This window comes from Camelus dromedarius, chromosome 8 (genome assembly GCF_036321535.1).
Source record: "Camelus dromedarius isolate mCamDro1 chromosome 8, mCamDro1.pat, whole genome shotgun sequence".
Lineage (NCBI taxonomy): Eukaryota > Metazoa > Chordata > Mammalia > Artiodactyla > Camelidae > Camelus > Camelus dromedarius.
Window position 1 is genome coordinate 48274715 of NC_087443.1, and position 6000 is coordinate 48280714.

The following is a 6000-nucleotide window of genomic DNA, read 5'->3' on the forward strand; positions in this document are numbered from 1 at the left end:
AGTACAATGTAGAGTCACAGCCAAAAGTGCCCCGCACTGCAGGGAGCCTAGGTGTCTGCAGGATGCCCTCTGACCTTCACATCCAGTGTTATGGGGTAATTCTTGTCCTCCTGGTTTGGAGTTTTGATCCTGTGGATGGATAACTGACCATCTCAGAGTTTGTATTATCAGTTTTTCAAGGATACCCCTTCCACCCTGATGCTAGTTGAACCTCTGATGCCTGCTCTGAAAGATGGTCCAGCTTAGCTCGGTTCCTTCCCTCCTTCTCAACAGTATGTTTGCACTAGAGATTTGATATGTTCTCCATTTTTCTCACCCACTGTGGCCTTGACTTTGTCTCTCGGCAGGGAAGTAGGCACTTCCCTCTCTGAAAGGGAAATGAACAGACTGGCAAAGTGCTCACTGCAGAAAGGCTTTGGAAAGATGCCTATTTAGAAGAACACTCAAAGCCAGCCCTTGACATCTCTGCTTTAACCAATGAGACAAGGTTTCCAGGGGTCACTTCACAGCACAACTGTTTCCTTTTAGCAAAGGTGATTGGGATGGGGGCCTCTCCTCATCCTCCTACCAAGAATCTGCTTCACAGGACTGTAGAAGCATTATGGAGAGGAAGTGTATGGTATTGCTGGGTAAACTGCAGAGTGCTGAAAAGATGTTAATTATCCTAACAATGAGCCCCCAGACAGGGATAATGGCTTAACCTGTCTCCTCCTCTTACACTTTATATACTCTTCTGTTCTTGTACTTGCTATAACAAGTGTGTATCGATTTGGTGTTTGAGTCCCATCCTATTCCTCCCTGCAGCACCAGTCCCGTCCCAGAGCTTCACACACAGGACCCTAATTTTACAAACGAAGCAACTGAGGTGAAAGGAAGTTCAGAGAGCTAATAAGCTGCAGATATAGGAGTTGAAGTCACATCTTTTGACCCCAACTGCAGTGATCACACCATCCTGACGCAGGATAGGTGATCCAAAAATGCCTGATCATCTCTTCTGCCATCCTCCTTTTCTTCAGTCTTTGCCTTATGAAAATGTTGCTCTGCAATTTCACACCCTATCTTCAAATCACCAGGCAACTACTAAATACATCAAAGAAATCAACCAGCTGGTTCACAGGGGAAGTGTTAAGGGCACTGAATGATAGAAACCGTAGGAGGTTGTGGGGAAAAGATGCAGGAGACACAAAACAAGGAGTAAACTCCAGAGTAGGCTGCGGGCAAACTCACTTGCTGTCAGACAGACTCATCTCACCCCAAGGATAATATATACCAATGGGCTTCAAAAGTTTTTACTCATGAAACCTCTAAAAGAATTTTCTACTCCCTTACGCATTTTCAAAGATGGCATCTAAACCTCTTATACGCTGAAATACTTGCAAAAGTTGTATTATCTAATTTTCTGTATATTGTATACATATTTTAAATTTACTTTGGCCAAAACCTTGAGCAGCAAAATCAGCGTATTAAATTTATAAAAAAATGTCTACATACCTGGTGAGAGGAGGGTATAGCTCAGTGATACAGTGTGTGCTTAGCTTGCACGAGGTCCTGGGTTCAAGCCCCAGTACCTCCATTTAAATAAATAAACCTAACTACCCAACCCCCCCCAAAAAAGAAAAAAAATCCACTTTAATTAGTCAAACCAACTTTGTCATCAAATCAGGCAGCCATATCAGAATTACAATTAGAAAATATCTGATTTCATTTTCATTTCCAATAAATGTATTCATACATACACCTCGTCCTCATGATGACCTTCTCACTCCTTAATTGCAGTTCTAGGAGAGACAAGGCACAGTCTTTGGCAAGAGTTTGAATCCTCAAGGACTCTTTGGTCTGTTTCTGTTTGCTTTGCTCTTAGCGGGCTTTCCCTCTGGAACAATGTATTCTGAAATCATCCCTATGTGTGATGACCAGGAGATTTCTATACCCCTTGGGACCACAGTGAGACAGTACATTCATAGTGAGATTCCAATGAATGAGAAGTTTGCCTTTATTTCCTGCAGTAGAACTCACATGGATCCTCCGGCAAAAAAAAATTTGGGAAGCAGTTCAAATGGAAGTTGAGGATTTGGAAATTAATTCCCTTAGGTGCTAACTAGACTTCCCTGGAAGTCTTCTGGCACCTTCACCTGCACCACTGTGCACGGCGCCTTCTCGATCCTGATCTCATATTCCACTGGTCCTTTTCTCAGGACCAATGTTCTCAAACTGGCCTCACTGGCGACTACTGCAGGGCCCATCCAGATTTCTTCTTCTCTCTAACCCTCTGCCTTCAGAGCCCAGACTTTGAATTCCTGACTCTCATCACCTTTCCTTCATCCTGAAAAACTCCATTACTTCAGGGAGACTGATTTTTAAGAGGAACTAAACTGACTGGCAGGAAGGTATTAATGACTGACAGCTTACCCAAGTTTTAAGGCAGTGTTTGCATTTTTCAAAGAAAACCTTGTTTACCAAAAGAAGATTCCTATTAGTTGGAAATTCAGGTGAAAGAAGAGAAGCTATAGACACTGGGGAGGAAATAGTCTAGATAATTTCTAGACAGTTAAAGACCAGTTTTGATCACTGTGCTGGGAAGCAGTAACTTGTTAAGCGGGATGGAAGCTCAACAAGTAGCATCTCATATTTTAAACCTGCAGGAGATGCTAACTGGGGAAAAGGTCATCGGTGTCAGTGGATAGACAAGGCTGCAGTGCCAGAAAGGAGACGGAATGAGACTCAGACAAACTTTCCTTAAGTCCCCATGTCCTTGGAAATTTCATCAAATCCAAGTTTTAAAGTAGTCCTAATCTCTAAATGTCAGACATTTTAAGATCAGTAGAATAGAAAAAGTCACCTAAAGTAATGGGAAGACACAGGTGACCCAGACAAGGAGACTCGTTAACAGAAAGATTGGGATTCTAAAGGTTATCAGGTCACACTACAGACACCTGGGACTGAAAATCAAGCTGTAGGAGAGAAAATGACCACATTCGAGATGCTGCTGCTCTCACTCAGGCATGGGGTAAATCTGGAGAGATGTTTTCTTTAAGCCTAAGGATATGAATCTTGCTTTCCAAAATAAGGTCGGAAGATGGATTTCTGCCACTTGGCTTCATCAATCTGGCAAATAATTCTGCAAATGAAATCTGTATCTCTGAAGATTTACAGAAAGGTAGTCAAAAGATAGCTTTTGAATTCTACTGTAACCATGACATTGAAATGACCTGACCACACAACACTAGAATTCAGATAGAATTAAAGAAACTCTACCCCAGCGATCCGAAACATAAAGGAGTAGGACAAATCTGCTCCCCTGCCCCCCTCCATCCCTATTACTTATTTTCATAAGACACAGCAACTGATAAACATCTGTTCCTCTTCAATGTCCAAGGGATCTTGTTTGCAAACGTGAACAACCATTGCTTCGTGCTCTCGGGGAGAAAACAAAGCCCTATCAATCAAAGAAAAACTACATACCCAGACCTGCTGCAGCAGCTGCTTGTTCAAAACCGCATGTCATTGCTCCCGCAAGCCTGAGCGGTAGGATGCTTCTGAATGCTCGGCCCCTGCTCTTCTGAGCAGTGCTGCAGGTTAACTCTCGGAGGCTGAATGCTCTAACCAAAGAAGCCAAGGCTCGCCAACTTAACTACTTGCGTGCTGACTCATGCACGGGGCAGGACGCTCCCCAGCTGAGCCAGCTTACGAATGAAGTCCTGCACCATCCTTGGAAGGTCACACCTGGAGCTCGTTATTTTGTACCCTGCACCCCACCCCTGGGAAGGACCATTCATTTTCTTATACTGGCCTGCTTCTCCCATATGATTTGGGAAAAAAAAATGCCTCCACTACATCAACTACACACCACAGAGCAGAGGCTTTGCAGGACAAATCAGCACGGAGATGTAAGTTAGGAACTTGTTGGATGAGTGAATGAGTTAAGCTTGGCCAAGGGCATGCCCCCTCTTTTCTAAAAAGATTGTAACCAGATGAAGAAAATTGATTACTTAGAGTCACTGTGGTAGTTTGCTAGGAAAGTGTTTACATTTTCCCTGATGTCCTTCCCAGGCTAAACCAAACATCAATTTCCTGCAACAGTGTCTCTGTTTTGATCACATGGTTACTAGGATCCCTAGGGGAAATGTTCATGCTTCCAAAGCTTTGGGGCCCAGATTAGCAGGTATCAAAGGCAGAGGGAAAAAAAAGAAAGCAACGATTTGTTAATGTCTGATCAGGTCTTTGAAGTCCGTGTCATGCCACCCATGTCACATGCCGGAGGCCCAGAAGCCTAGAATTCCAAAAGAACCAGTGCTGCTTTTCCAGTTATTAGTGGGTCCCTTGGAATAGCAGCTCTGAGGGCCAAAGCGTTCCCCTCAGCCTAGGTCAAGTCCTTCGTTTTCTTCAGGCTGTAACAGAGTCCACCCTGGATTCACATGGAAGTAGAAGTCGGGTGCAAGGCAGGGAGGAGTGGTGCGGGGAGGGATTCAGGGACTGGTACAGGGAGACATGTTTGGTCGTTACATGAATTATTGCAGAAAGGCAGGAAACAGACATGCAACTGTGGAAATCCGGGGTGAGGGAGCTTCTGCAAGAGTTTCCTCTCCTTCCTGCTGGCTGGAGCTGCAGATTTGCCAGCTCAGGTTTATTAGCTCTTGACTCCAAAGCCCTAGGGCCTCCTTTGCCTCAAATTGCATTTACCTTGGGGGCCTGTAAGCTCCAGCAAAGGGAGTGCAAATCCATCTGCGCATAGAACACAGCCTGTAAACTGAATGTGTAATAATAATGGTGACATTGTAGCAACAGCAGCAGCTACTCTGCTGAGTGCCTACTGTATGCCAGCAAATGTGCCAAACATTTTGCTTAAAGCAAACTGCTTACAGCAGTTCTGTAGCAAGAACTGCTGGTTCTTGCACGAAATCTGTGTTCCTCTCTTCTTCCTCGCCTCCCCTACAGTCAGAAATAGCCACGAAACCAAGGTCTGGCCAGTGGAGAGTGAGCAGAAGTGGTATGTATCATTCCATTCTTGGCCTATAAAACCTTCCCAGTGTGTGATCCTCCAGGGTCCAGGCACAGAAGTGGAGAGAGAGACCCACAGTGACCTTGGAGGTTATGGAAAGAAGAAAGTGAAAAGCCTCCATCAGCCTGAATGATCCCATACAGAGACCTACTGACCTTTGCAATTACAGGCATATCTTGTTTTATTTTGCTTCACTTTATTGTCCTTCACAGATGTTGCATTTTTTTTTTCTTTTTACAAACTGAAGCTTTGTGGTGACTACGCAAGGAACAAGTCTACTGGTACAATTTTTCTAACAGCATTTGCTCACTTTCTGTCTCTGTGTCACATTTTGCTAATTCTCACAATATCTCAAACTTCTTCATTATGAATATATTTCTTATGGTGATCTGTGGCCGGTGATCTTTGATGGTACTACAGCAAAAAGATTACAGCTCGCTAAAGGATCAGATGATGAGTAGCACTTTTTAGCAGTAAAGTATTTTTAATTAAGGCATGTACATTGCTATCTTAGATTTACTGCTATTGCACACTTGACAGACCACAGCATAGTATAAACATAACTTTTATATGCACTGGGAAAGCAAAACATTCCTGTGGCTTGCTGTGTTGCGGCATTTGCTTCACTGCAGTGCTCTAGAGCTGAGCCTGCGATATCTCCCAGGTGTGCCGGCACTTTTAAATTAGGAGGAAAAAATTGGGTGTCAACCTAAAAATGTGTTTTTCACACTTCTTTTAGGGATAGGTAAGCTAAACAGTGTAAAGGCCTCTTGTCTACAGAATGAAGACTAGACTCCTTAACTCGGTATTCCAACTCACCGAGCCCACACCCTTTCCTTTATCTTTTTGACATTTCTCCTGGTCAGTCTCCCACTCTAGGCACATAGGTCTCTTTATGGTTCCTAAATGTACCTGTCCTATCCCACCCCTGCTCAAACTTTTATCCTCACCTAGAACCCTTTCCCAACTGTTCCCCACTTAACTGAGTCATACCTCACCCA

The 6000-nt window shown here is 43.9% G+C and overlaps 1 protein-coding gene across 1 annotated transcript in view; it reads right to left on the reverse strand.

Moving 5' to 3' along the window:
- LOC105105273 (neutral ceramidase) overlaps nucleotides 1-3734 on the reverse strand; it is an 82046-nt gene extending 78312 nt beyond the window's left edge. Inside the window, exon 1 of the mRNA XM_031461318.2 lies at nucleotides 3463-3734. The gene's annotated coding sequence lies outside the window, so the exon portion shown is untranslated. The remainder of the gene's footprint in view (nucleotides 1-3462) is intronic.
- Between the last annotated feature and the right edge of the window lie 2266 nt (nucleotides 3735-6000).